Source organism: Copadichromis virginalis, linkage group LG23 (genome assembly GCF_057382275.1).
Source record: "Copadichromis virginalis isolate Kocher_CV1m ecotype Utaka linkage group LG23, C_Virginalis_male_GT1.1, whole genome shotgun sequence".
In the NCBI taxonomy this organism is placed as follows: domain Eukaryota; kingdom Metazoa; phylum Chordata; class Actinopteri; order Cichliformes; family Cichlidae; genus Copadichromis; species Copadichromis virginalis.
In genome coordinates, this window is record NC_140639.1 from 47,515,380 (window position 1) to 47,542,688 (window position 27,309).

Below are 27,309 nucleotides of genomic sequence, written 5' to 3' on the forward strand. Positions count from 1 at the left end.
TTATTGGCTGCCGACTGCGGCCCCGAAGAATACTGAATAAATGCGCATCAGTGTGCTACCCTGAGCAGGGAACACGATATCATGGAGTTTCTAACATGGAGCAAGGTGAAGGTGACGCGACTATGCAGGACCGCCCCTGGTTACCTTCAGAGATCAGATGAGAACAGGCTGGTATGGCCGTAAGTGAGAGGCTTCCTCGACAACGGGGTTCATGTAGATACTGTAACCCATTTATTGGGATTTAAAAAACAATTTAGAGTGAAGCATATTGATTAGTTTCTACTTTTATTTTTAATAGCTGCCCATGACAGCACAGTTATAATGCATGCATACTTAATGCAGCAATATTCACGTCATAAACAATTGTGAGTGTTTGCACAAAAACATCTACAGGTGCTCTGTGCATGTACAGTGATATTGATGTAACGCTTGAAGAATTTGACATTACTACATGAGTGGAAGAGCTCTTTGCGCAAGACTCACTAACCATCCTATTGGAAAATGAGCTTAAAGAGTGCCTCAGATCCGTTTCACTATTTAAACTGTCATTTGTGTGTTGAAATGCAAAAGCTTACGGCACCTGGTATTCCCAGAAAGTCTCCCATCCAAGTACTGACCAGGCCCGACCCAGCTTGGCTTCCGAGATCAGACGAGATCGGGCGCGTTCAGGGTGGTGTGGCCGTAAGCGAGGGACTGCTTCACAAACAGCCTCTTTATACATGCTGTGATGACGCAGTCATGCTTAGGTTTTTATGTCCTGTATATAAGTTGAATTGTCCAAAGCACAAAAATGTTGGACTTCCAAATGGTCCTAACACACTGTGTGCTCTGTGTCACTTTAACACTGTGCTGTGAGAAAGTAACATGTGTTATTATGGTGACGTTACCGCGGGAAAAGCATTTTTGCAGCTCAGTGTTGAAGCTGCAGTTCACAACAAAGGTTTGCATGTTTTCGCTGTAACATGTGAAGCTTAGTACAATTCTATATTTTAAAGTGCGTGACATTTGCCAAGTATAAAAGGTCTTTTATAGCGGGTTTCCCTCGCTTACGGCCATACCACCCTGAACACGCCCGATCTCGTCTGATCTCGGAAGCTAAGCAGGGTCGGGCCTGGTCAGTACTTGGATGGGAGACCGCCTGGGAATACCAGGTGCTGTAAGCTTTTGCACTCCCACACACAAACTGCAGAGGGCGCCGCTGCTCACTCAGTGGAGGCAGCTTGAGGAAAAGCTTCATGACAACGCTCCTGATTGCATTTCCCTTTTGTGCAAAACAAAACAAAAGAACAGCAGGAACGAAATATTTAGGAAATACACAAACTTATTTATTCTGTAAATGTAGAGAATGTCTACGGCTAGTCCGTCTGGGCTCAATAGTGAGGAACTCGTTAACCTTGTAGCGTGCAGCGGGCACAGTGTCAACCTGACACTCTTGTGCAACGAGTTTTAACTCTTATTGGCTGCCGACTGCGGCCCCGAAGAATACTGAATAAATGCGCATCAGTGTGCTACCCTGCGCAGGGAACATGATATCATGGAGTTTCTAACATGGAGCAAGGTGAAGGTGACGCGACTATGCAGGACCGCCCCTGGTTACCTTCAGAGATCAGATGAGAACAGGCTGGTATGGCCGTAAGTGAGAGGCTTCCTCGACAACGGGGTTCATGTAGATACTGTAACCCATTTATTGGGATTTAAAAAACAATTTAGAGTGAAGCATATTGATTAGTTTCTACTTTTATTTTTAATAGCTGCCCATGACAGCACAGTTATAATGCATACTTAATGCAGCAATATTCACGTCATAAACAATTGTGAGTGTTTGCACAAAAACATCTACAGGTGCTCTGTGCATGTACAGTGATACTGATGTAACGCTTGAAGAATTTGACATTACTACATGAGTGGAAGAGCTCTTTGCGCAAGACTCACTAACCATCCTATTGGAAAATGAGCTTAAAGAGTGCCTCAGATCCGTTTCACTATTTAAACTGTCATTTGTGTGTTGAAATGCAAAAGCTTACGGCACCTGGTATTCCCAGAAAGTCTCCCATCCAAGTACTGACCAGGCCCGACCCAGCTTGGCTTCCGAGATCAGACGAGATCGGGCGCGTTCAGGGTGGTGTGGCCGTAAGCGACGGACTGCTTCACAAACAGCCTCTTTATACATGCTGTGATGACGCAGTCATGCTTAGGTTTTTATGTCCTGTATATAAGTTGAATTGTCCAAAGCACAAAAATGTTGGACTTCCAAATGGTCCTAACACACTGTGTGCTCTCTGTCACTTTAACACTGTGCTGTGAGAAAGTAACATGTGTTATTATGGTGACGTTACCGCGGGAAAAGCATTTTTGCAGCTCAGTGTTGAAGCTGCAGTTCACAACAAAGGTTTGCATGTTTTCGCTGTAACATGTGAAGCTTAGTACAATTCTATATTTTAAAGTGCGTGACATTTGCCAAGTATAAAAGGTCTTTTATAGCGGGTTTCCCTCGCTTACGGCCATACCACCCTGAACACGCCCGATCTCGTCTGATCTCGGAAGCTAAGCAGGGTCGGGCCTGGTCAGTACTTGGATGGGAGACCGCCTGGGAATACCAGGTGCTGTAAGCTTTTGCACTCCCACACACAAACTGCAGAGGGCGCCGCTGCTCACTCAGTGGAGGCAGCTTGAGGAAAAGCTTCATGACAACGCTCCTGATTGCATTTCCCTTTTGTGCAAAACAAAACAAAAGAACAGCAGGAACGAAATATTTAGGAAATACACAAACTTATTTATTCTGTAAATGTAGAGAATGTCTACGGCTAGTCCGTCTGGGCTCAATAGTGAGGAACTCGTTAACCTTGTAGCGTGCAGCGGGCACAGTGTCAACCTGACACTCTTGTGCAACGAGTTTTAACTCTTATTGGCTGCCGACTGCGGCCCCGAAGAATACTGAATAAATGCGCATCAGTGTGCTACCCTGCGCAGGGAACATGATATCATGGAGTTTCTAACATGGAGCAAGGTGAAGGTGACGCGACTATGCAGGACCGCCCCTGGTTACCTTCAGAGATCAGATGAGAACAGGCTGGTATGGCCGTAAGTGAGAGGCTTCCTCGACAACGGGGTTCATGTAGATACTGTAACCCATTTATTGGGATTTAAAAAACAATTTAGAGTGAAGCATATTGATTAGTTTCTACTTTTATTTTTAATAGCTGCCCATGACAGCACAGTTATAATGCATACTTAATGCAGCAATATTCACGTCATAAACAATTGTGAGTGTTTGCACAAAAACATCTACAGGTGCTCTGTGCATGTACAGTGATACTGATGTAACGCTTGAAGAATTTGACATTACTACATGAGTGGAAGAGCTCTTTGCGCAAGACTCACTAACCATCCTATTGGAAAATGAGCTTAAAGAGTGCCTCAGATCCGTTTCACTATTTAAACTGTCATTTGTGTGTTGAAATGCAAAAGCTTACGGCACCTGGTATTCCCAGGAAGTCTCCCATCCAAGTACCGACCAGGCCCGACCCAGCTTGGCTTCCGAGATCAGACGAGATCGGGCGCGTTCAGGGTGGTGTGGCCGTAAGCGACGGACTGCTTCACAAACAGCCTCTTTATACATGCTGTGATGACGCAGTCATGCTTAGGTTTTTATGTCCTGTATATAAGTTGAATTGTCCAAAGCACAAAAATGTTGGACTTCCAAATGGTCCTAACACACTGTGTGCTCTCTGTCACTTTAACACTGTGCTGTGAGAAAGTAACATGTGTTATTATGGTGACGTTACCGCGGGAAAAGCATTTTTGCAGCTCAGTGTTGAAGCTGCAGTTCACAACAAAGGTTTGCATGTTTTCGCTGTAACATGTGAAGCTTAGTACAATCCTATATTTTAAAGTGCGTGACATTTGCCAAGTATAAAAGGTCTTTTATAGCGGGTTTCCCTCGCTTACGGCCATACCACCCTGAACACGCCAGATCTCGTCTCATCTCGGAAGCTAAGCAGGGTCGGGCCTGGTCAGTACTTGGATGGGAGACCGCCTGGGAATACCAGGTGCTGTAAGCTTTTGCACTCCCACACACAAACTGCAGAGGGCGCCGCTGCTCACTCAGTGGAGGCAGCTTGAGGAAAAGCTTCATGACAACATTTCCCTTTTGTGCAAAACAAAAGAACAGCAGGAACGAAATATTTAGGAAATACACAAACTTATTTATTCTGTAAATGTAGAGAATGTCTACGGCTAGTCCGTCTGGGCTCAATAGTGAGGAACTCGTTAACCTTGTAGCGTGCAGCGGGCACAGTGTCAACCTGACACTCTTGTGCAACGAGTTTTAACTCTTATTGGCTGCCGACTGCGGCCCCGAAGAATACTGAATAAATGCGCATCAGTGTGCTACCCTGAGCAGGGAACACGATATCATGGAGTTTCTAACATGGAGCAAGGTGAAGGTGACGCGACTATGCAGGACCGCCCCTGGTTACCTTCAGAGATCAGATGAGAACAGGCTGGTATGGCCGTAAGTGAGAGGCTTCCTCGACAACGGGGTTCATGTAGATACTGTAACCCATTTATTGGGATTTAAAAAACAATTTAGAGTGAAGCATATTGATTAGTTTCTACTTTTATTTTTAATAGCTGCCCATGACAGCACAGTTATAATGCATACTTAATGCAGCAATATTCACGTCATAAACAATTGTGAGTGTTTGCACAAAAACATCTACAGGTGCTCTGTGCATGTACAGTGATATTGATGTAACGCTTGAAGAATTTGACATTACTACATGAGTGGAAGAGCTCTTTGCGCAAGACTCACTAACCATCCTATTGGAAAATGAGCTTAAAGAGTGCCTCAGATCCGTTTCACTATTTAAACTGTCATTTGTGTGTTGAAATGCAAAAGCTTACGGCACCTGGTATTCCCAGAAAGTCTCCCATCCAAGTACTGACCAGGCCGGACCCAGCTTGGCTTCCGAGATCAGACGAGATCGGGCGCGTTCAGGGTGGTGTGGCCGTAAGCGACGGACTGCTTCACAAACAGCCTCTTTATACATGCTGTGATGACGCAGTCATGCTTAGGTTTTTATGTCCTGTATATAAGTTGAATTGTCCAAAGCACAAAAATGTTGGACTTCCAAATGGTCCTAACACACTGTGTGCTCTCTGTCACTTTAACACTGTGCTGTGAGAAAGTAACATGTGTTATTATGGTGACGTTACCGCGGGAAAAGCATTTTTGCAGCTCAGTGTTGAAGCTGCAGTTCACAACAAAGGTTTGCATGTTTTCGCTGTAACATGTGAAGCTTAGTACAATTCTATATTTTAAAGTGCGTGACATTTGCCAAGTATAAAAGGTCTTTTATAGCGGGTTTCCCTCGCTTACGGCCATACCACCCTGAACACGCCCGATCTCGTCTGATCTCGGAAGCTAAGCAGGGTCGGGCCTGGTCAGTACTTGGATGGGAGACCGCCTGGGAATACCAGGTGCTGTAAGCTTTTGCACTCCCACACACAAACTGCAGAGGGCGCCGCTGCTCACTCAGTGGAGGCAGCTTGAGGAAAAGCTTCATGACAACGCTCCTGATTGCATTTCCCTTTTGTGCAAAACAAAACAAAAGAACAGCAGGAACGAAATATTTAGGAAATACACAAACTTATTTATTCTGTAAATGTAGAGAATGTCTACGGCTAGTCCGTCTGGGCTCAATAGTGAGGAACTCGTTAACCTTGTAGCGTGCAGCGGGCACAGTGTCAACCTGACACTCTTGTGCAACGAGTTTTAACTCTTATTGGCTGCCGACTGCGGCCCCGAAGAATACTGAATAAATGCGCATCAGTGTGCTACCCTGAGCAGGGAACACGATATCATGGAGTTTCTAACATGGAGCAAGGTGAAGGTGACGCGACTATGCAGGACCGCCCCTGGTTACCTTCAGAGATCAGATGAGAACAGGCTGGTATGGCCGTAAGTGAGAGGCTTCCTCGACAACGGGGTTCATGTAGATACTGTAACCCATTTATTGGGATTTAAAAAACAATTTAGAGTGAAGCATATTGATTAGTTTCTACTTTTATTTTTAATAGCTGCCCATGACAGCACAGTTATAATGCATACTTAATGCAGCAATATTCACGTCATAAACAATTGTGAGTGTTTGCACAAAAACATCTACAGGTGCTCTGTGCATGTACAGTGATACTGATGTAACGCTTGAAGAATTTGACATTACTACATGAGTGGAAGAGCTCTTTGCGCAAGACTCACTAACCATCCTATTGGAAAATGAGCTTAAAGAGTGCCTCAGATCCGTTTCACTATTTAAACTGTCATTTGTGTGTTGAAATGCAAAAGCTTACGGCACCTGGTATTCCCAGAAAGTCTCCCATCCAAGTACTGACCAGGCCCGACCCAGCTTGGCTTCCGAGATCAGACGAGATCGGGCGCGTTCAGGGTGGTGTGGCCGTAAGCGAGGGACTGCTTCACAAACAGCCTCTTTATACATGCTGTGATGACGCAGTCATGCTTAGGTTTTTATGTCCTGTATATAAGTTGAATTGTCCAAAGCACAAAAATGTTGGACTTCCAAATGGTCCTAACACACTGTGTGCTCTCTGTCACTTTAACACTGTGCTGTGAGAAAGTAACATGTGTTATTATGGTGACGTTACCGCGGGAAAAGCATTTTTGCAGCTCAGTGTTGAAGCTGCAGTTCACAACAAAGGTTTGCATGTTTTCGCTGTAACATGTGAAGCTTAGTACAATTCTATATTTTAAAGTGCGTGACATTTGCCAAGTATAAAAGGTCTTTTATAGCGGGTTTCCCTCGCTTACGGCCATACCACCCTGAACACGCCCGATCTCGTCTGATCTCGGAAGCTAAGCAGGGTCGGGCCTGGTCAGTACTTGGATGGGAGACCGCCTGGGAATACCAGGTGCTGTAAGCTTTTGCACTCCCACACACAAACTGCAGAGGGCGCCGCTGCTCACTCAGTGGAGGCAGCTTGAGGAAAAGCTTCATGACAACATTTCCCTTTTGTGCAAAACAAAAGAACAGCAGGAACGAAATATTTAGGAAATACACAAACTTATTTATTCTGTAAATGTAGAGAATGTCTACGGCTAGTCCGTCTGGGCTCAATAGTGAGGAACTCGTTAACCTTGTAGCGTGCAGCGGGCACAGTGTCAACCTGACACTCTTGTGCAACGAGTTTTAACTCTTATTGGCTGCCGACTGCGGCCCCGAAGAATACTGAATAAATGCGCATCAGTGTGCTACCCTGAGCAGGGAACACGATATCATGGAGTTTCTAACATGGAGCAAGGTGAAGGTGACGCGACTATGCAGGACCGCCCCTGGTTACCTTCAGAGATCAGATGAGAACAGGCTGGTATGGCCGTAAGTGAGAGGCTTCCTCGACAACGGGGTTCATGTAGATACTGTAACCCATTTATTGGGATTTAAAAAACAATTTAGAGTGAAGCATATTGATTAGTTTCTACTTTTATTTTTAATAGCTGCCCATGACAGCACAGTTATAATGCATACTTAATGCAGCAATATTCACGTCATAAACAATTGTGAGTGTTTGCACAAAAACATCTACAGGTGCTCTGTGCATGTACAGTGATATTGATGTAACGCTTGAAGAATTTGACATTACTACATGAGTGGAAGAGCTCTTTGCGCAAGACTCACTAACCATCCTATTGGAAAATGAGCTTAAAGAGTGCCTCAGATCCGTTTCACTATTTAAACTGTCATTTGTGTGTTGAAATGCAAAAGCTTACGGCACCTGGTATTCCCAGAAAGTCTCCCATCCAAGTACTGACCAGGCCCGACCCAGCTTGGCTTCCGAGATCAGACGAGATCGGGCGCGTTCAGGGTGGTGTGGCCGTAAGCGAGGGACTGCTTCACAAACAGCCTCTTTATACATGCTGTGATGACGCAGTCATGCTTAGGTTTTTATGTCCTGTATATAAGTTGAATTGTCCAAAGCACAAAAATGTTGGACTTCCAAATGGTCCTAACACACTGTGTGCTCTCTGTCACTTTAACACTGTGCTGTGAGAAAGTAACATGTGTTATTATGGTGACGTTACCGCGGGAAAAGCATTTTTGCAGCTCAGTGTTGAAGCTGCAGTTCACAACAAAGGTTTGCATGTTTTCGCTGTAACATGTGAAGCTTAGTACAATTCTATATTTTAAAGTGCGTGACATTTGCCAAGTATAAAAGGTCTTTTATAGCGGGTTTCCCTCGCTTACGGCCATACCACCCTGAACACGCCCGATCTCGTCTGATCTCGGAAGCTAAGCAGGGTCGGGCCTGGTCAGTACTTGGATGGGAGACCGCCTGGGAATACCAGGTGCTGTAAGCTTTTGCACTCCCACACACAAACTGCAGAGGGCGCCGCTGCTCACTCAGTGGAGGCAGCTTGAGGAAAAGCTTCATGACAACATTTCCCTTTTGTGCAAAACAAAACAAAAGAACAGCAGGAACGAAATATTTAGGAAATACACAAACTTATTTATTCTGTAAATGTAGAGAATGTCTACGGCTAGTCCGTCTGGGCTCAATAGTGAGGAACTCGTTAACCTTGTAGCGTGCAGCGGGCACAGTGTCAACCTGACACTCTTGTGCAACGAGTTTTAACTCTTATTGGCTGCCGACTGCGGCCCCGAAGAATACTGAATAAATGCGCATCAGTGTGCTACCCTGCGCAGGGAACATGATATCATGGAGTTTCTAACATGGAGCAAGGTGAAGGTGACGCGACTATGCAGGACCGCCCCTGGTTACCTTCAGAGATCAGATGAGAACAGGCTGGTATGGCCGTAAGTGAGAGGCTTCCTCGACAACGGGGTTCATGTAGATACTGTAACCCATTTATTGGGATTTAAAAAACAATTTAGAGTGAAGCATATTGATTAGTTTCTACTTTTATTTTTAATAGCTGCCCATGACAGCACAGTTATAATGCATACTTAATGCAGCAATATTCACGTCATAAACAATTGTGAGTGTTTGCACAAAAACATCTACAGGTGCTCTGTGCATGTACAGTGATATTGATGTAACGCTTGAAGAATTTGACATTACTACATGAGTGGAAGAGCTCTTTGCGCAAGACTCACTAACCATCCTATTGGAAAATGAGCTTAAAGAGTGCCTCAGATCCGTTTCACTATTTAAACTGTCATTTGTGTGTTGAAATGCAAAAGCTTACGGCACCTGGTATTCCCAGGAAGTCTCCCATCCAAGTACTGACCAGGCCCGACCCAGCTTGGCTTCCGAGATCAGACGAGATCGGGCGCGTTCAGGGTGGTGTGGCCGTAAGCGACGGACTGCTTCACAAACAGCCTCTTTATACATGCTGTGATGACGCAGTCATGCTTAGGTTTTTATGTCCTGTATATAAGTTGAATTGTCCAAAGCACAAAAATGTTGGACTTCCAAATGGTCCTAACACACTGTGTGCTCTCTGTCACTTTAACACTGTGCTGTGAGAAAGTAACATGTGTTATTATGGTGACGTTACCGCGGGAAAAGCATTTTTGCAGCTCAGTGTTGAAGCTGCAGTTCACAACAAAGGTTTGCATGTTTTCGCTGTAACATGTGAAGCTTAGTACAATTCTATATTTTAAAGTGCGTGACATTTGCCAAGTATAAAAGGTCTTTTATAGCGGGTTTCCCTCGCTTACGGCCATACCACCCTGAACACGCCCGATCTCGTCTGATCTCGGAAGCTAAGCAGGGTCGGGCCTGGTCAGTACTTGGATGGGAGACCGCCTGGGAATACCAGGTGCTGTAAGCTTTTGCACTCCCACACACAAACTGCAGAGGGCGCCGCTGCTCACTCAGTGGAGGCAGCTTGAGGAAAAGCTTCATGACAACATTTCCCTTTTGTGCAAAACAAAAGAACAGCAGGAACGAAATATTTAGGAAATACACAAACTTATTTATTCTGTAAATGTAGAGAATGTCTACGGCTAGTCCGTCTGGGCTCAATAGTGAGGAACTCGTTAACCTTGTAGCGTGCAGCGGGCACAGTGTCAACCTGACACTCTTGTGCAACGAGTTTTAACTCTTATTGGCTGCCGACTGCGGCCCCGAAGAATACTGAATAAATGCGCATCAGTGTGCTACCCTGAGCAGGGAACACGATATCATGGAGTTTCTAACATGGAGCAAGGTGAAGGTGACGCGACTATGCAGGACCGCCCCTGGTTACCTTCAGAGATCAGATGAGAACAGGCTGGTATGGCCGTAAGTGAGAGGCTTCCTCGACAACGGGGTTCATGTAGATACTGTAACCCATTTATTGGGATTTAAAAAACAATTTAGAGTGAAGCATATTGATTAGTTTCTACTTTTATTTTTAATAGCTGCCCATGACAGCACAGTTATAATGCATACTTAATGCAGCAATATTCACGTCATAAACAATTGTGAGTGTTTGCACAAAAACATCTACAGGTGCTCTGTGCATGTACAGTGATACTGATGTAACGCTTGAAGAATTTGACATTACTACATGAGTGGAAGAGCTCTTTGCGCAAGACTCACTAACCATCCTATTGGAAAATGAGCTTAAAGAGTGCCTCAGATCCGTTTCACTATTTAAACTGTCATTTGTGTGTTGAAATGCAAAAGCTTACGGCACCTGGTATTCCCAGAAAGTCTCCCATCCAAGTACTGACCAGGCCCGACCCAGCTTGGCTTCCGAGATCAGACGAGATCGGGCGCGTTCAGGGTGGTGTGGCCGTAAGCGAGGGACTGCTTCACAAACAGCCTCTTTATACATGCTGTGATGACGCAGTCATGCTTAGGTTTTTATGTCCTGTATATAAGTTGAATTGTCCAAAGCACAAAAATGTTGGACTTCCAAATGGTCCTAACACACTGTGTGCTCTCTGTCACTTTAACACTGTGCTGTGAGAAAGTAACATGTGTTATTATGGTGACGTTACCGCGGGAAAAGCATTTTTGCAGCTCAGTGTTGAAGCTGCAGTTCACAACAAAGGTTTGCATGTTTTCGCTGTAACATGTGAAGCTTAGTACAATTCTATATTTTAAAGTGCGTGACATTTGCCAAGTATAAAAGGTCTTTTATAGCGGGTTTCCCTCGCTTACGGCCATACCACCCTGAACACGCCCGATCTCGTCTGATCTCGGAAGCTAAGCAGGGTCGGGCCTGGTCAGTACTTGGATGGGAGACCGCCTGGGAATACCAGGTGCTGTAAGCTTTTGCACTCCCACACACAAACTGCAGAGGGCGCCGCTGCTCACTCAGTGGAGGCAGCTTGAGGAAAAGCTTCATGACAACATTTCCCTTTTGTGCAAAACAAAACAAAAGAACAGCAGGAACGAAATATTTAGGAAATACACAAACTTATTTATTCTGTAAATGTAGAGAATGTCTACGGCTAGTCCGTCTGGGCTCAATAGTGAGGAACTCGTTAACCTTGTAGCGTGCAGCGGGCACAGTGTCAACCTGACACTCTTGTGCAACGAGTTTTAACTCTTATTGGCTGCCGACTGCGGCCCCGAAGAATACTGAATAAATGCGCATCAGTGTGCTACCCTGCGCAGGGAACATGATATCATGGAGTTTCTAACATGGAGCAAGGTGAAGGTGACGCGACTATGCAGGACCGCCCCTGGTTACCTTCAGAGATCAGATGAGAACAGGCTGGTATGGCCGTAAGTGAGAGGCTTCCTCGACAACGGGGTTCATGTAGATACTGTAACCCATTTATTGGGATTTAAAAAACAATTTAGAGTGAAGCATATTGATTAGTTTCTACTTTTATTTTTAATAGCTGCCCATGACAGCACAGTTATAATGCATACTTAATGCAGCAATATTCACGTCATAAACAATTGTGAGTGTTTGCACAAAAACATCTACAGGTGCTCTGTGCATGTACAGTGATATTGATGTAACGCTTGAAGAATTTGACATTACTACATGAGTGGAAGAGCTCTTTGCGCAAGACTCACTAACCATCCTATTGGAAAATGAGCTTAAAGAGTGCCTCAGATCCGTTTCACTATTTAAACTGTCATTTGTGTGTTGAAATGCAAAAGCTTACGGCACCTGGTATTCCCAGAAAGTCTCCCATCCAAGTACTGACCAGGCCCGACCCAGCTTGGCTTCCGAGATCAGACGAGATCGGGCGCGTTCAGGGTGGTGTGGCCGTAAGCGAGGGACTGCTTCACAAACAGCCTCTTTATACATGCTGTGATGACGCAGTCATGCTTAGGTTTTTATGTCCTGTATATAAGTTGAATTGTCCAAAGCACAAAAATGTTGGACTTCCAAATGGTCCTAACACACTGTGTGCTCTCTGTCACTTTAACACTGTGCTGTGAGAAAGTAACATGTGTTATTATGGTGACGTTACCGCGGGAAAAGCATTTTTGCAGCTCAGTGTTGAAGCTGCAGTTCACAACAAAGGTTTGCATGTTTTCGCTGTAACATGTGAAGCTTAGTACAATTCTATATTTTAAAGTGCGTGACATTTGCCAAGTATAAAAGGTCTTTTATAGCGGGTTTCCCTCGCTTACGGCCATACCACCCTGAACACGCCCGATCTCGTCTGATCTCGGAAGCTAAGCAGGGTCGGGCCTGGTCAGTACTTGGATGGGAGACCGCCTGGGAATACCAGGTGCTGTAAGCTTTTGCACTCCCACACACAAACTGCAGAGGGCGCCGCTGCTCACTCAGTGGAGGCAGCTTGAGGAAAAGCTTCATGACAACATTTCCCTTTTGTGCAAAACAAAACAAAAGAACAGCAGGAACGAAATATTTAGGAAATACACAAACTTATTTATTCTGTAAATGTAGAGAATGTCTACGTCAACCTGACACTCTTGTGCAACGAGTTTTAACTCTTATTGGCTGCCGACTGCGGCCCCGAAGAATACTGAATAAATGCGCATCAGTGTGCTACCCTGAGCAGGGAACACGATATCATGGAGTTTCTAACATGGAGCAAGGTGAAGGTGACGCGACTATGCAGGACCGCCCCTGGTTACCTTCAGAGATCAGATGAGAACAGGCTGGTATGGCCGTAAGTGAGAGGCTTCCTCGACAACGGGGTTCATGTAGATACTGTAACCCATTTATTGGGATTTAAAAAACAATTTAGAGTGAAGCATATTGATTAGTTTCTACTTTTATTTTTAATAGCTGCCCATGACAGCACAGTTATAATGCATACTTAATGCAGCAATATTCACGTCATAAACAATTGTGAGTGTTTGCACAAAAACATCTACAGGTGCTCTGTGCATGTACAGTGATATTGATGTAACGCTTGAAGAATTTGACATTACTACATGAGTGGAAGAGCTCTTTGCGCAAGACTCACTAACCATCCTATTGGAAAATGAGCTTAAAGAGTGCCTCAGATCCGTTTCACTATTTAAACTGTCATTTGTGTGTTGAAATGCAAAAGCTTACGGCACCTGGTATTCCCAGAAAGTCTCCCATCCAAGTACTGACCAGGCCCGACCCAGCTTGGCTTCCGAGATCAGACGAGATCGGGCGCGTTCAGGGTGGTGTGGCCGTAAGCGAGGGACTGCTTCACAAACAGCCTCTTTATACATGCTGTGATGACGCAGTCATGCTTAGGTTTTTATGTCCTGTATATAAGTTGAATTGTCCAAAGCACAAAAATGTTGGACTTCCAAATGGTCCTAACACACTGTGTGCTCTCTGTCACTTTAACACTGTGCTGTGAGAAAGTAACATGTGTTATTATGGTGACGTTACCGCGGGAAAAGCATTTTTGCAGCTCAGTGTTGAAGCTGCAGTTCACAACAAAGGTTTGCATGTTTTCGCTGTAACATGTGAAGCTTAGTACAATTCTATATTTTAAAGTGCGTGACATTTGCCAAGTATAAAAGGTCTTTTATAGCGGGTTTCCCTCGCTTACGGCCATACCACCCTGAACACGCCCGATCTCGTCTGATCTCGGAAGCTAAGCAGGGTCGGGCCTGGTCAGTACTTGGATGGGAGACCGCCTGGGAATACCAGGTGCTGTAAGCTTTTGCACTCCCACACACAAACTGCAGAGGGCGCCGCTGCTCACTCAGTGGAGGCAGCTTGAGGAAAAGCTTCATGACAACATTTCCCTTTTGTGCAAAACAAAACAAAAGAACAGCAGGAACGAAATATTTAGGAAATACACAAACTTATTTATTCTGTAAATGTAGAGAATGTCTACGGCTAGTCCGTCTGGGCTCAATAGTGAGGAACTCGTTAACCTTGTAGCGTGCAGCGGGCACAGTGTCAACCTGACACTCTTGTGCAACGAGTTTTAACTCTTATTGGCTGCCGACTGCGGCCCCGAAGAATACTGAATAAATGCGCATCAGTGTGCTACCCTGAGCAGGGAACACGATATCATGGAGTTTCTAACATGGAGCAAGGTGAAGGTGACGCGACTATGCAGGACCGCCCCTGGTTACCTTCAGAGATCAGATGAGAACAGGCTGGTATGGCCGTAAGTGAGAGGCTTCCTCGACAACGGGGTTCATGTAGATACTGTAACCCATTTATTGGGATTTAAAAAACAATTTAGAGTGAAGCATATTGATTAGTTTCTACTTTTATTTTTAATAGCTGCCCATGACAGCACAGTTATAATGCATACTTAATGCTGCAATATTCACGTCATAAACAATTGTGAGTGTTTGCACAAAAACATCTACAGGTGCTCTGTGCATGTACAGTGATATTGATGTAACGCTTGAAGAATTTGACATTACTACATGAGTGGAAGAGCTCTTTGCGCAAGACTCACTAACCATCCTATTGGAAAATGAGCTTAAAGAGTGCCTCAGATCCGTTTCACTATTTAAACTGTCATTTGTGTGTTGAAATGCAAAAGCTTACGGCACCTGGTATTCCCAGGAAGTCTCCCATCCAAGTACCGACCAGGCCCGACCCAGCTTGGCTTCCGAGATCAGACGAGATCGGGCGCGTTCAGGGTGGTGTGGCCGTAAGCGACGGACTGCTTCACAAACAGCCTCTTTATACATGCTGTGATGACGCAGTCATGCTTAGGTTTTTATGTCCTGTATATAAGTTGAATTGTCCAAAGCACAAAAATGTTGGACTTCCAAATGGTCCTAACACACTGTGTGCTCTCTGTCACTTTAACACTGTGCTGTGAGAAAGTAACATGTGTTATTATGGTGACGTTACCGCGGGAAAAGCATTTTTGCAGCTCAGTGTTGAAGCTGCAGTTCACAACAAAGGTTTGCATGTTTTCGCTGTAACATGTGAAGCTTAGTACAATCCTATATTTTAAAGTGCGTGACATTTGCCAAGTATAAAAGGTCTTTTATAGCGGGTTTCCCTCCCTTACGGCCATACCACCCTGAACACGCCCGATCTCGTCTGATCTCGGAAGCTAAGCAGGGTCGGGCCTGGTCAGTACTTGGATGGGAGACCGCCTGGGAATACCAGGTGCTGTAAGCTTTTGCACTCCCACACACAAACTGCAGAGGGCGCCGCTGCTCACTCAGTGGAGGCAGCTTGAGGAAAAGCTTCATGACAACATTTCCCTTTTGTGCAAAACAAAAGAACAGCAGGAACGAAATATTTAGGAAATACACAAACTTATTTATTCTGTAAATGTAGAGAATGTCTACGGCTAGTCCGTCTGGGCTCAATAGTGAGGAACTCGTTAACCTTGTAGCGTGCAGCGGGCACAGTGTCAACCTGACACTCTTGTGCAACGAGTTTTAACTCTTATTGGCTGCCGACTGCGGCCCCGAAGAATACTGAATAAATGCGCATCAGTGTGCTACCCTGAGCAGGGAACACGATATCATGGAGTTTCTAACATGGAGCAAGGTGAAGGTGACGCGACTATGCAGGACCGCCCCTGGTTACCTTCAGAGATCAGATGAGAACAGGCTGGTATGGCCGTAAGTGAGAGGCTTCCTCGACAACGGGGTTCATGTAGATACTGTAACCCATTTATTGGGATTTAAAAAACAATTTAGAGTGAAGCATATTGATTAGTTTCTACTTTTATTTTTAATAGCTGCCCATGACAGCACAGTTATAATGCATACTTAATGCAGCAATATTCACGTCATAAACAATTGTGAGTGTTTGCACAAAAACATCTACAGGTGCTCTGTGCATGTACAGTGATACTGATGTAACGCTTGAAGAATTTGACATTACTACATGAGTGGAAGAGCTCTTTGCGCAAGACTCACTAACCATCCTATTGGAAAATGAGCTTAAAGAGTGCCTCAGATCCGTTTCACTATTTAAACTGTCATTTGTGTGTTGAAATGCAAAAGCTTACGGCACCTGGTATTCCCAGGAAGTCTCCCATCCAAGTACTGACCAGGCCCGACCCAGCTTGGCTTCCGAGATCAGACGAGATCGGGCGCGTTCAGGGTGGTGTGGCCGTAAGCGACGGACTGCTTCACAAACAGCCTCTTTATACATGCTGTGATGACGCAGTCATGCTTAGGTTTTTATGTCCTGTATATAAGTTGAATTGTCCAAAGCACAAAAATGTTGGACTTCCAAATGGTCCTAACACACTGTGTGCTCTCTGTCACTTTAACACTGTGCTGTGAGAAAGTAACATGTGTTATTATGGTGACGTTACCGCGGGAAAAGCATTTTTGCAGCTCAGTGTTGAAGCTGCAGTTCACAACAAAGGTTTGCATGTTTTCGCTGTAACATGTGAAGCTTAGTACAATCCTATATTTTAAAGTGCGTGACATTTGCCAAGTATAAAAGGTCTTTTATAGCGGGTTTCCCTCGCTTACGGCCATACCACCCTGAACACGCCCGATCTCGTCTGATCTCGGAAGCTAAGCAGGGTCGGGCCTGGTCAGTACTTGGATGGGAGACCGCCTGGGAATACCAGGTGCTGTAAGCTTTTGCACTCCCACACACAAACTGCAGAGGGCGCCGCTGCTCACTCAGTGGAGGCAGCTTGAGGAAAAGCTTCATGACAACATTTCCCTTTTGTGCAAAACAAAAGAACAGCAGGAACGAAATATTTAGGAAATACACAAACTTATTTATTCTGTAAATGTAGAGAATGTCTACGGCTAGTCCGTCTGGGCTCAATAGTGAGGAACTCGTTAACCTTGTAGCGTGCAGCGGGCACAGTGTCAACCTGACACTCTTGTGCAACGAGTTTTAACTCTTATTGGCTGCCGACTGCGGCCCCGAAGAATACTGAATAAATGCGCATCAGTGTGCTACCCTGAGCAGGGAACACGATATCATGGAGTTTCTAACATGGAGCAAGGTGAAGGTGACGCGACTATGCAGGACCGCCCCTGGTTACCTTCAGAGATCAGATGAGAACAGGCTGGTATGGCCGTAAGTGAGAGGCTTCCTCGACAACGGGGTTCATGTAGATACTGTAACCCATTTATTGGGATTTAAAAAACAATTTAGAGTGAAGCATATTGATTAGTTTCTACTTTTATTTTTAATAGCTGCCCATGACAGCACAGTTATAATGCATACTTAATGCAGCAATATTCACGTCATAAACAATTGTGAGTGTTTGCACAAAAACATCTACAGGTGCTCTGTGCATGTACAGTGATACTGATGTAACGCTTGAAGAATTTGACATTACTACATGAGTGGAAGAGCTCTTTGCGCAAGACTCACTAACCATCCTATTGGAAAATGAGCTTAAAGAGTGCCTCAGATCCGTTTCACTATTTAAACTGTCATTTGTGTGTTGAAATGCAAAAGCTTACGGCACCTGGTATTCCCAGAAAGTCTCCCATCCAAGTACTGACCAGGCCCGACCCAGCTTGGCTTCCGAGATCAGACGAGATCGGGCGCGTTCAGGGTGGTGTGGCCGTAAGCGAGGGACTGCTTCACAAACAGCCTCTTTATACATGCTGTGATGACGCAGTCATGCTTAGGTTTTTATGTCCTGTATATAAGTTGAATTGTCCAAAGCACAAAAATGTTGGACTTCCAAATGGTCCTAACACACTGTGTGCTCTCTGTCACTTTAACACTGTGCTGTGAGAAAGTAACATGTGTTATTATGGTGACGTTACCGCGGGAAAAGCATTTTTGCAGCTCAGTGTTGAAGCTGCAGTTCACAACAAAGGTTTGCATGTTTTCGCTGTAACATGTGAAGCTTAGTACAATTCTATATTTTAAAGTGCGTGACATTTGCCAAGTATAAAAGGTCTTTTATAGCGGGTTTCCCTCGCTTACGGCCATACCACCCTGAACACGCCCGATCTCGTCTGATCTCGGAAGCTAAGCAGGGTCGAGCCTGGTCAGTACTTGGATGGGAGACCGCCTGGGAATACCAGGTGCTGTAAGCTTTTGCACTCCCACACACAAACTGCAGAGGGCGCCGCTGCTCACTCAGTGGAGGCAGCTTGAGGAAAAGCTTCATGACAACATTTCCCTTTTGTGCAAAACAAAACAAAAGAACAGCAGGAACGAAATATTTAGGAAATACACAAACTTATTTATTCTGTAAATGTAGAGAATGTCTACGGCTAGTCCGTCTGGGCTCAATAGTGAGGAACTCGTTAACCTTGTAGCGTGCAGCGGGCACAGTGTCAACCTGACACTCTTGTGCAACGAGTTTTAACTCTTATTGGCTGCCGACTGCGGCCCCGAAGAATACTGAATAAATGCGCATCAGTGTGCTACCCTGCGCAGGGAACATGATATCATGGAGTTTCTAACATGGAGCAAGGTGAAGGTGACGCGACTATGCAGGACCGCCCCTGGTTACCTTCAGAGATCAGATGAGAACAGGCTGGTATGGCCGTAAGTGAGAGGCTTCCTCGACAACGGGGTTCATGTAGATACTGTAACCCATTTATTGGGATTTAAAAAACAATTTAGAGTGAAGCATATTGATTAGTTTCTACTTTTATTTTTAATAGCTGCCCATGACAGCACAGTTATAATGCATACTTAATGCAGCAATATTCACGTCATAAACAATTGTGAGTGTTTGCACAAAAACATCTACAGGTGCTCTGTGCATGTACAGTGATATTGATGTAACGCTTGAAGAATTTGACATTACTACATGAGTGGAAGAGCTCTTTGCGCAAGACTCACTAACCATCCTATTGGAAAATGAGCTTAAAGAGTGCCTCAGATCCGTTTCACTATTTAAACTGTCATTTGTGTGTTGAAATGCAAAAGCTTACGGCACCTGGTATTCCCAGGAAGTCTCCCATCCAAGTACTGACCAGGCCCGACCCAGCTTGGCTTCCGAGATCAGACGAGATCGGGCGCGTTCAGGGTGGTGTGGCCGTAAGCGACGGACTGCTTCACAAACAGCCTCTTTATACATGCTGTGATGACGCAGTCATGCTTAGGTTTTTATGTCCTGTATATAAGTTGAATTGTCCAAAGCACAAAAATGTTGGACTTCCAAATGGTCCTAACACACTGTGTGCTCTCTGTCACTTTAACACTGTGCTGTGAGAAAGTAACATGTGTTATTATGGTGACGTTACCGCGGGAAAAGCATTTTTGCAGCTCAGTGTTGAAGCTGCAGTTCACAACAAAGGTTTGCATGTTTTCGCTGTAACATGTGAAGCTTAGTACAATCCTATATTTTAAAGTGCGTGACATTTGCCAAGTATAAAAGGTCTTTTATAGCGGGTTTCCCTCGCTTACGGCCATACCACCCTGAACACGCCCGATCTCGTCTGATCTCGGAAGCTAAGCAGGGTCGGGCCTGGTCAGTACTTGGATGGGAGACCGCCTGGGAATACCAGGTGCTGTAAGCTTTTGCACTCCCACACACAAACTGCAGAGGGCGCCGCTGCTCACTCAGTGGAGGCAGCTTGAGGAAAAGCTTCATGACAACATTTCCCTTTTGTGCAAAACAAAAGAACAGCAGGAACGAAATATTTAGGAAATACACAAACTTATTTATTCTGTAAATGTAGAGAATGTCTACGGCTAGTCCGTCTGGGCTCAATAGTGAGGAACTCGTTAACCTTGTAGCGTGCAGCGGGCACAGTGTCAACCTGACACTCTTGTGCAACGAGTTTTAACTCTTATTGGCTGCCGACTGCGGCCCCGAAGAATACTGAATAAATGCGCATCAGTGTGCTACCCTGAGCAGGGAACACGATATCATGGAGTTTCTAACATGGAGCAAGGTGAAGGTGACGCGACTATGCAGGACCGCCCCTGGTTACCTTCAGAGATCAGATGAGAACAGGCTGGTATGGCCGTAAGTGAGAGGCTTCCTCGACAACGGGGTTCATGTAGATACTGTAACCCATTTATTGGGATTTAAAAAACAATTTAGAGTGAAGCATATTGATTAGTTTCTACTTTTATTTTTAATAGCTGCCCATGACAGCACAGTTATAATGCATACTTAATGCAGCAATATTCACGTCATAAACAATTGTGAGTGTTTGCACAAAAACATCTACAGGTGCTCTGTGCATGTACAGTGATACTGATGTAACGCTTGAAGAATTTGACATTACTACATGAGTGGAAGAGCTCTTTGCGCAAGACTCACTAACCATCCTATTGGAAAATGAGCTTAAAGAGTGCCTCAGATCCGTTTCACTATTTAAACTGTCATTTGTGTGTTGAAATGCAAAAGCTTACGGCACCTGGTATTCCCAGAAAGTCTCCCATCCAAGTACTGACCAGGCCCGACCCAGCTTGGCTTCCGAGATCAGACGAGATCGGGCGCGTTCAGGGTGGTGTGGCCGTAAGCGAGGGACTGCTTCACAAACAGCCTCTTTATACATGCTGTGATGACGCAGTCATGCTTAGGTTTTTATGTCCTGTATATAAGTTGAATTGTCCAAAGCACAAAAATGTTGGACTTCCAAATGGTCCTAACACACTGTGTGCTCTCTGTCACTTTAACACTGTGCTGTGAGAAAGTAACATGTGTTATTATGGTGACGTTACCGCGGGAAAAGCATTTTTGCAGCTCAGTGTTGAAGCTGCAGTTCACAACAAAGGTTTGCATGTTTTCGCTGTAACATGTGAAGCTTAGTACAATTCTATATTTTAAAGTGCGTGACATTTGCCAAGTATAAAAGGTCTTTTATAGCGGGTTTCCCTCGCTTACGGCCATACCACCCTGAACACGCCCGATCTCGTCTGATCTCGGAAGCTAAGCAGGGTCGAGCCTGGTCAGTACTTGGATGGGAGACCGCCTGGGAATACCAGGTGCTGTAAGCTTTTGCACTCCCACACACAAACTGCAGAGGGCGCCGCTGCTCACTCAGTGGAGGCAGCTTGAGGAAAAGCTTCATGACAACATTTCCCTTTTGTGCAAAACAAAACAAAAGAACAGCAGGAACGAAATATTTAGGAAATACACAAACTTATTTATTCTGTAAATGTAGAGAATGTCTACGGCTAGTCCGTCTGGGCTCAATAGTGAGGAACTCGTTAACCTTGTAGCGTGCAGCGGGCACAGTGTCAACCTGACACTCTTGTGCAACGAGTTTTAACTCTTATTGGCTGCCGACTGCGGCCCCGAAGAATACTGAATAAATGCGCATCAGTGTGCTACCCTGCGCAGGGAACATGATATCATGGAGTTTCTAACATGGAGCAAGGTGAAGGTGACGCGACTATGCAGGACCGCCCCTGGTTACCTTCAGAGATCAGATGAGAACAGGCTGGTATGGCCGTAAGTGAGAGGCTTCCTCGACAACGGGGTTCATGTAGATACTGTAACCCATTTATTGGGATTTAAAAAACAATTTAGAGTGAAGCATATTGATTAGTTTCTACTTTTATTTTTAATAGCTGCCCATGACAGCACAGTTATAATGCATACTTAATGCAGCAATATTCACGTCATAAACAATTGTGAGTGTTTGCACAAAAACATCTACAGGTGCTCTGTGCATGTACAGTGATATTGATGTAACGCTTGAAGAATTTGACATTACTACATGAGTGGAAGAGCTCTTTGCGCAAGACTCACTAACCATCCTATTGGAAAATGAGCTTAAAGAGTGCCTCAGATCCGTTTCACTATTTAAACTGTCATTTGTGTGTTGAAATGCAAAAGCTTACGGCACCTGGTATTCCCAGGAAGTCTCCCATCCAAGTACTGACCAGGCCCGACCCAGCTTGGCTTCCGAGATCAGACGAGATCGGGCGCGTTCAGGGTGGTGTGGCCGTAAGCGACGGACTGCTTCACAAACAGCCTCTTTATACATGCTGTGATGACGCAGTCATGCTTAGGTTTTTATGTCCTGTATATAAGTTGAATTGTCCAAAGCACAAAAATGTTGGACTTCCAAATGGTCCTAACACACTGTGTGCTCTCTGTCACTTTAACACTGTGCTGTGAGAAAGTAACATGTGTTATTATGGTGACGTTACCGCGGGAAAAGCATTTTTGCAGCTCAGTGTTGAAGCTGCAGTTCACAACAAAGGTTTGCATGTTTTCGCTGTAACATGTGAAGCTTAGTACAATCCTATATTTTAAAGTGCGTGACATTTGCCAAGTATAAAAGGTCTTTTATAGCGGGTTTCCCTCGCTTACGGCCATACCACCCTGAACACGCCCGATCTCGTCTGATCTCGGAAGCTAAGCAGGGTCGGGCCTGGTCAGTACTTGGATGGGAGACCGCCTGGGAATACCAGGTGCTGTAAGCTTTTGCACTCCCACACACAAACTGCAGAGGGCGCCGCTGCTCACTCAGTGGAGGCAGCTTGAGGAAAAGCTTCATGACAACATTTCCCTTTTGTGCAAAACAAAAGAACAGCAGGAACGAAATATTTAGGAAATACACAAACTTATTTATTCTGTAAATGTAGAGAATGTCTACGGCTAGTCCGTCTGGGCTCAATAGTGAGGAACTCGTTAACCTTGTAGCGTGCAGCGGGCACAGTGTCAACCTGACACTCTTGTGCAACGAGTTTTAACTCTTATTGGCTGCCGACTGCGGCCCCGAAGAATACTGAATAAATGCGCATCAGTGTGCTACCCTGAGCAGGGAACACGATATCATGGAGTTTCTAACATGGAGCAAGGTGAAGGTGACGCGACTATGCAGGACCGCCCCTGGTTACCTTCAGAGATCAGATGAGAACAGGCTGGTATGGCCGTAAGTGAGAGGCTTCCTCGACAACGGGGTTCATGTAGATACTGTAACCCATTTATTGGGATTTAAAAAACAATTTAGAGTGAAGCATATTGATTAGTTTCTACTTTTATTTTTAATAGCTGCCCATGACAGCACAGTTATAATGCATACTTAATGCAGCAATATTCACGTCATAAACAATTGTGAGTGTTTGCACAAAAACATCTACAGGTGCTCTGTGCATGTACAGTGATACTGATGTAACGCTTGAAGAATTTGACATTACTACATGAGTGGAAGAGCTCTTTGCGCAAGACTCACTAACCATCCTATTGGAAAATGAGCTTAAAGAGTGCCTCAGATCCGTTTCACTATTTAAACTGTCATTTGTGTGTTGAAATGCAAAAGCTTACGGCACCTGGTATTCCCAGAAAGTCTCCCATCCAAGTACTGACCAGGCCCGACCCAGCTTGGCTTCCGAGATCAGACGAGATCGGGCGCGTTCAGGGTGGTGTGGCCGTAAGCGAGGGACTGCTTCACAAACAGCCTCTTTATACATGCTGTGATGACGCAGTCATGCTTAGGTTTTTATGTCCTGTATATAAGTTGAATTGTCCAAAGCACAAAAATGTTGGACTTCCAAATGGTCCTAACACACTGTGTGCTCTCTGTCACTTTAACACTGTGCTGTGAGAAAGTAACATGTGTTATTATGGTGACGTTACCGCGGGAAAAGCATTTTTGCAGCTCAGTGTTGAAGCTGCAGTTCACAACAAAGGTTTGCATGTTTTCGCTGTAACATGTGAAGCTTAGTACAATTCTATATTTTAAAGTGCGTGACATTTGCCAAGTATAAAAGGTCTTTTATAGCGGGTTTCCCTCGCTTACGGCCATACCACCCTGAACACGCCCGATCTCGTCTGATCTCGGAAGCTAAGCAGGGTCGGGCCTGGTCAGTACTTGGATGGGAGACCGCCTGGGAATACCAGGTGCTGTAAGCTTTTGCACTCCCACACACAAACTGCAGAGGGCGCCGCTGCTCACTCAGTGGAGGCAGCTTGAGGAAAAGCTTCATGACAACATTTCCCTTTTGTGCAAAACAAAACAAAAGAACAGCAGGAACGAAATATTTAGGAAATACACAAACTTATTTATTCTGTAAATGTAGAGAATGTCTACGGCTAGTCCGTCTGGGCTCAATAGTGAGGAACTCGTTAACCTTGTAGCGTGCAGCGGGCACAGTGTCAACCTGACACTCTTGTGCAACGAGTTTTAACTCTTATTGGCTGCCGACTGCGGCCCCGAAGAATACTGAATAAATGCGCATCAGTGTGCTACCCTGCGCAGGGAACATGATATCATGGAGTTTCTAACATGGAGCAAGGTGAAGGTGACGCGACTATGCAGGACCGCCCCTGGTTACCTTCAGAGATCAGATGAGAACAGGCTGGTATGGCCGTAAGTGAGAGGCTTCCTCGACAACGGGGTTCATGTAGATACTGTAACCCATTTATTGGGATTTAAAAAACAATTTAGAGTGAAGCATATTGATTAGTTTCTACTTTTATTTTTAATAGCTGCCCATGACAGCACAGTTATAATGCATACTTAATGCAGCAATATTCACGTCATAAACAATTGTGAGTGTTTGCACAAAAACATCTACAGGTGCTCTGTGCATGTACAGTGATATTGATGTAACGCTTGAAGAATTTGACATTACTACATGAGTGGAAGAGCTCTTTGCGCAAGACTCACTAACCATCCTATTGGAAAATGAGCTTAAAGAGTGCCTCAGATCCGTTTCACTATTTAAACTGTCATTTGTGTGTTGAAATGCAAAAGCTTACGGCACCTGGTATTCCCAGAAAGTCTCCCATCCAAGTACTGACCAGGCCCGACCCAGCTTGGCTTCCGAGATCAGACGAGATCGGGCGCGTTCAGGGTGGTGTGGCCGTAAGCGAGGGACTGCTTCACAAACAGCCTCTTTATACATGCTGTGATGACGCAGTCATGCTTAGGTTTTTATGTCCTGTATATAAGTTGAATTGTCCAAAGCACAAAAATGTTGGACTTCCAAATGGTCCTAACACACTGTGTGCTCTCTGTCACTTTAACACTGTGCTGTGAGAAAGTAACATGTGTTATTATGGTGACGTTACCGCGGGAAAAGCATTTTTGCAGCTCAGTGTTGAAGCTGCAGTTCACAACAAAGGTTTGCATGTTTTCGCTGTAACATGTGAAGCTTAGTACAATTCTATATTTTAAAGTGCGTGACATTTGCCAAGTATAAAAGGTCTTTTATAGCGGGTTTCCCTCGCTTACGGCCATACCACCCTGAACACGCCCGATCTCGTCTGATCTCGGAAGCTAAGCAGGGTCGGGCCTGGTCAGTACTTGGATGGGAGACCGCCTGGGAATACCAGGTGCTGTAAGCTTTTGCACTCCCACACACAAACTGCAGAGGGCGCCGCTGCTCACTCAGTGGAGGCAGCTTGAGGAAAAGCTTCATGACAACATTTCCCTTTTGTGCAAAACAAAACAAAAGAACAGCAGGAACGAAATATTTAGGAAATACACAAACTTATTTATTCTGTAAATGTAGAGAATGTCTACGTCAACCTGACACTCTTGTGCAACGAGTTTTAACTCTTATTGGCTGCCGACTGCGGCCCCGAAGAATACTGAATAAATGCGCATCAGTGTGCTACCCTGAGCAGGGAACACGATATCATGGAGTTTCTAACATGGAGCAAGGTGAAGGTGACGCGACTATGCAGGACCGCCCCTGGTTACCTTCAGAGATCAGATGAGAACAGGCTGGTATGGCCGTAAGTGAGAGGCTTCCTCGACAACGGGGTTCATGTAGATACTGTAACCCATTTATTGGGATTTAAAAAACAATTTAGAGTGAAGCATATTGATTAGTTTCTACTTTTATTTTTAATAGCTGCCCATGACAGCACAGTTATAATGCATACTTAATGCAGCAATATTCACGTCATAAACAATTGTGAGTGTTTGCACAAAAACATCTACAGGTGCTCTGTGCATGTACAGTGATATTGATGTAACGCTTGAAGAATTTGACATTACTACATGAGTGGAAGAGCTCTTTGCGCAAGACTCACTAACCATCCTATTGGAAAATGAGCTTAAAGAGTGCCTCAGATCCGTTTCACTATTTAAACTGTCATTTGTGTGTTGAAATGCAAAAGCTTACGGCACCTGGTATTCCCAGAAAGTCTCCCATCCAAGTACTGACCAGGCCCGACCCAGCTTGGCTTCCGAGATCAGACGAGATCGGGCGCGTTCAGGGTGGTGTGGCCGTAAGCGAGGGACTGCTTCACAAACAGCCTCTTTATACATGCTGTGATGACGCAGTCATGCTTAGGTTTTTATGTCCTGTATATAAGTTGAATTGTCCAAAGCACAAAAATGTTGGACTTCCAAATGGTCCTAACACACTGTGTGCTCTCTGTCACTTTAACACTGTGCTGTGAGAAAGTAACATGTGTTATTATGGTGACGTTACCGCGGGAAAAGCATTTTTGCAGCTCAGTGTTGAAGCTGCAGTTCACAACAAAGGTTTGCATGTTTTCGCTGTAACATGTGAAGCTTAGTACAATTCTATATTTTAAAGTGCGTGACATTTGCCAAGTATAAAAGGTCTTTTATAGCGGGTTTCCCTCGCTTACGGCCATACCACCCTGAACACGCCCGATCTCGTCTGATCTCGGAAGCTAAGCAGGGTCGGGCCTGGTCAGTACTTGGATGGGAGACCGCCTGGGAATACCAGGTGCTGTAAGCTTTTGCACTCCCACACACAAACTGCAGAGGGCGCCGCTGCTCACTCAGTGGAGGCAGCTTGAGGAAAAGCTTCATGACAACATTTCCCTTTTGTGCAAAACAAAACAAAAGAACAGCAGGAACGAAATATTTAGGAAATACACAAACTTATTTATTCTGTAAATGTAGAGAATGTCTACGGCTAGTCCGTCTGGGCTCAATAGTGAGGAACTCGTTAACCTTGTAGCGTGCAGCGGGCACAGTGTCAACCTGACACTCTTGTGCAACGAGTTTTAACTCTTATTGGCTGCCGACTGCGGCCCCGAAGAATACTGAATAAATGCGCATCAGTGTGCTACCCTGAGCAGGGAACACGATATCATGGAGTTTCTAACATGGAGCAAGGTGAAGGTGACGCGACTATGCAGG

At 45.0% G+C, this 27,309-nt stretch overlaps 1 protein-coding gene, 37 non-coding genes and 1 pseudogene across 38 annotated transcripts in view; 19 read left to right on the forward strand and 20 right to left on the reverse strand.

Moving 5' to 3' along the window:
* LOC146681888 (OX-2 membrane glycoprotein-like) overlaps window positions 1-27,309 on the reverse strand; it is an 88,524-nt gene that overhangs the window by 38,044 nt on the left and 23,171 nt on the right. The gene's annotated exons all lie outside the window — the stretch shown is intronic.
* LOC146681893 (5S ribosomal RNA) lies at window positions 569-687 on the reverse strand. Its single transcript, XR_014918399.1, has one exon. It is a non-coding gene; the product is annotated as a 5S ribosomal RNA (ribosomal RNA).
* LOC146681894 (5S ribosomal RNA) lies at window positions 1,045-1,163 on the forward strand. The gene has a single exon (XR_014918448.1). It is a non-coding gene; the product is annotated as a 5S ribosomal RNA (ribosomal RNA).
* On the reverse strand, window positions 2,018-2,136 carry LOC146681895 (5S ribosomal RNA). The gene has a single exon (XR_014918400.1). It is a non-coding gene; the product is annotated as a 5S ribosomal RNA (ribosomal RNA).
* LOC146681896 (5S ribosomal RNA) lies at window positions 2,494-2,612 on the forward strand. Its single transcript, XR_014918449.1, has one exon. It is a non-coding gene; the product is annotated as a 5S ribosomal RNA (ribosomal RNA).
* Window positions 3,467-3,585, reverse strand: LOC146681897 (5S ribosomal RNA). Its single transcript, XR_014918417.1, has one exon. It is a non-coding gene; the product is annotated as a 5S ribosomal RNA (ribosomal RNA).
* LOC146681898 (5S ribosomal RNA) lies at window positions 3,943-4,061 on the forward strand. The gene has a single exon (XR_014918437.1). It is a non-coding gene; the product is annotated as a 5S ribosomal RNA (ribosomal RNA).
* On the reverse strand, window positions 4,899-5,017 carry LOC146681899 (5S ribosomal RNA; annotated as a pseudogene).
* Window positions 5,375-5,493, forward strand: LOC146681900 (5S ribosomal RNA). The gene has a single exon (XR_014918450.1). It is a non-coding gene; the product is annotated as a 5S ribosomal RNA (ribosomal RNA).
* LOC146681901 (5S ribosomal RNA) lies at window positions 6,348-6,466 on the reverse strand. Its single transcript, XR_014918401.1, has one exon. It is a non-coding gene; the product is annotated as a 5S ribosomal RNA (ribosomal RNA).
* On the forward strand, window positions 6,824-6,942 carry LOC146681902 (5S ribosomal RNA). Its single transcript, XR_014918451.1, has one exon. It is a non-coding gene; the product is annotated as a 5S ribosomal RNA (ribosomal RNA).
* On the reverse strand, window positions 7,780-7,898 carry LOC146681903 (5S ribosomal RNA). Its single transcript, XR_014918402.1, has one exon. It is a non-coding gene; the product is annotated as a 5S ribosomal RNA (ribosomal RNA).
* LOC146681904 (5S ribosomal RNA) lies at window positions 8,256-8,374 on the forward strand. The gene has a single exon (XR_014918452.1). It is a non-coding gene; the product is annotated as a 5S ribosomal RNA (ribosomal RNA).
* On the reverse strand, window positions 9,217-9,335 carry LOC146681905 (5S ribosomal RNA). The gene has a single exon (XR_014918364.1). It is a non-coding gene; the product is annotated as a 5S ribosomal RNA (ribosomal RNA).
* On the forward strand, window positions 9,693-9,811 carry LOC146681906 (5S ribosomal RNA). The gene has a single exon (XR_014918453.1). It is a non-coding gene; the product is annotated as a 5S ribosomal RNA (ribosomal RNA).
* Window positions 10,649-10,767, reverse strand: LOC146681907 (5S ribosomal RNA). The gene has a single exon (XR_014918403.1). It is a non-coding gene; the product is annotated as a 5S ribosomal RNA (ribosomal RNA).
* LOC146681908 (5S ribosomal RNA) lies at window positions 11,125-11,243 on the forward strand. The gene has a single exon (XR_014918454.1). It is a non-coding gene; the product is annotated as a 5S ribosomal RNA (ribosomal RNA).
* On the reverse strand, window positions 12,086-12,204 carry LOC146681909 (5S ribosomal RNA). The gene has a single exon (XR_014918404.1). It is a non-coding gene; the product is annotated as a 5S ribosomal RNA (ribosomal RNA).
* Window positions 12,562-12,680, forward strand: LOC146681910 (5S ribosomal RNA). Its single transcript, XR_014918455.1, has one exon. It is a non-coding gene; the product is annotated as a 5S ribosomal RNA (ribosomal RNA).
* LOC146681911 (5S ribosomal RNA) lies at window positions 13,459-13,577 on the reverse strand. The gene has a single exon (XR_014918405.1). It is a non-coding gene; the product is annotated as a 5S ribosomal RNA (ribosomal RNA).
* On the forward strand, window positions 13,935-14,053 carry LOC146681912 (5S ribosomal RNA). Its single transcript, XR_014918456.1, has one exon. It is a non-coding gene; the product is annotated as a 5S ribosomal RNA (ribosomal RNA).
* LOC146681913 (5S ribosomal RNA) lies at window positions 14,896-15,014 on the reverse strand. Its single transcript, XR_014918419.1, has one exon. It is a non-coding gene; the product is annotated as a 5S ribosomal RNA (ribosomal RNA).
* LOC146681914 (5S ribosomal RNA) lies at window positions 15,372-15,490 on the forward strand. Its single transcript, XR_014918347.1, has one exon. It is a non-coding gene; the product is annotated as a 5S ribosomal RNA (ribosomal RNA).
* Window positions 16,328-16,446, reverse strand: LOC146681915 (5S ribosomal RNA). The gene has a single exon (XR_014918365.1). It is a non-coding gene; the product is annotated as a 5S ribosomal RNA (ribosomal RNA).
* LOC146681916 (5S ribosomal RNA) lies at window positions 16,804-16,922 on the forward strand. The gene has a single exon (XR_014918457.1). It is a non-coding gene; the product is annotated as a 5S ribosomal RNA (ribosomal RNA).
* Window positions 17,760-17,878, reverse strand: LOC146681917 (5S ribosomal RNA). The gene has a single exon (XR_014918407.1). It is a non-coding gene; the product is annotated as a 5S ribosomal RNA (ribosomal RNA).
* On the forward strand, window positions 18,236-18,354 carry LOC146681918 (5S ribosomal RNA). Its single transcript, XR_014918350.1, has one exon. It is a non-coding gene; the product is annotated as a 5S ribosomal RNA (ribosomal RNA).
* Window positions 19,197-19,315, reverse strand: LOC146681919 (5S ribosomal RNA). Its single transcript, XR_014918366.1, has one exon. It is a non-coding gene; the product is annotated as a 5S ribosomal RNA (ribosomal RNA).
* Window positions 19,673-19,791, forward strand: LOC146681920 (5S ribosomal RNA). The gene has a single exon (XR_014918458.1). It is a non-coding gene; the product is annotated as a 5S ribosomal RNA (ribosomal RNA).
* LOC146681921 (5S ribosomal RNA) lies at window positions 20,629-20,747 on the reverse strand. Its single transcript, XR_014918408.1, has one exon. It is a non-coding gene; the product is annotated as a 5S ribosomal RNA (ribosomal RNA).
* On the forward strand, window positions 21,105-21,223 carry LOC146681922 (5S ribosomal RNA). The gene has a single exon (XR_014918352.1). It is a non-coding gene; the product is annotated as a 5S ribosomal RNA (ribosomal RNA).
* On the reverse strand, window positions 22,066-22,184 carry LOC146681923 (5S ribosomal RNA). The gene has a single exon (XR_014918367.1). It is a non-coding gene; the product is annotated as a 5S ribosomal RNA (ribosomal RNA).
* Window positions 22,542-22,660, forward strand: LOC146681924 (5S ribosomal RNA). The gene has a single exon (XR_014918459.1). It is a non-coding gene; the product is annotated as a 5S ribosomal RNA (ribosomal RNA).
* On the reverse strand, window positions 23,498-23,616 carry LOC146681925 (5S ribosomal RNA). The gene has a single exon (XR_014918409.1). It is a non-coding gene; the product is annotated as a 5S ribosomal RNA (ribosomal RNA).
* On the forward strand, window positions 23,974-24,092 carry LOC146681926 (5S ribosomal RNA). Its single transcript, XR_014918460.1, has one exon. It is a non-coding gene; the product is annotated as a 5S ribosomal RNA (ribosomal RNA).
* On the reverse strand, window positions 24,935-25,053 carry LOC146681927 (5S ribosomal RNA). Its single transcript, XR_014918410.1, has one exon. It is a non-coding gene; the product is annotated as a 5S ribosomal RNA (ribosomal RNA).
* On the forward strand, window positions 25,411-25,529 carry LOC146681928 (5S ribosomal RNA). The gene has a single exon (XR_014918461.1). It is a non-coding gene; the product is annotated as a 5S ribosomal RNA (ribosomal RNA).
* Window positions 26,308-26,426, reverse strand: LOC146681929 (5S ribosomal RNA). The gene has a single exon (XR_014918411.1). It is a non-coding gene; the product is annotated as a 5S ribosomal RNA (ribosomal RNA).
* Window positions 26,784-26,902, forward strand: LOC146681930 (5S ribosomal RNA). The gene has a single exon (XR_014918462.1). It is a non-coding gene; the product is annotated as a 5S ribosomal RNA (ribosomal RNA).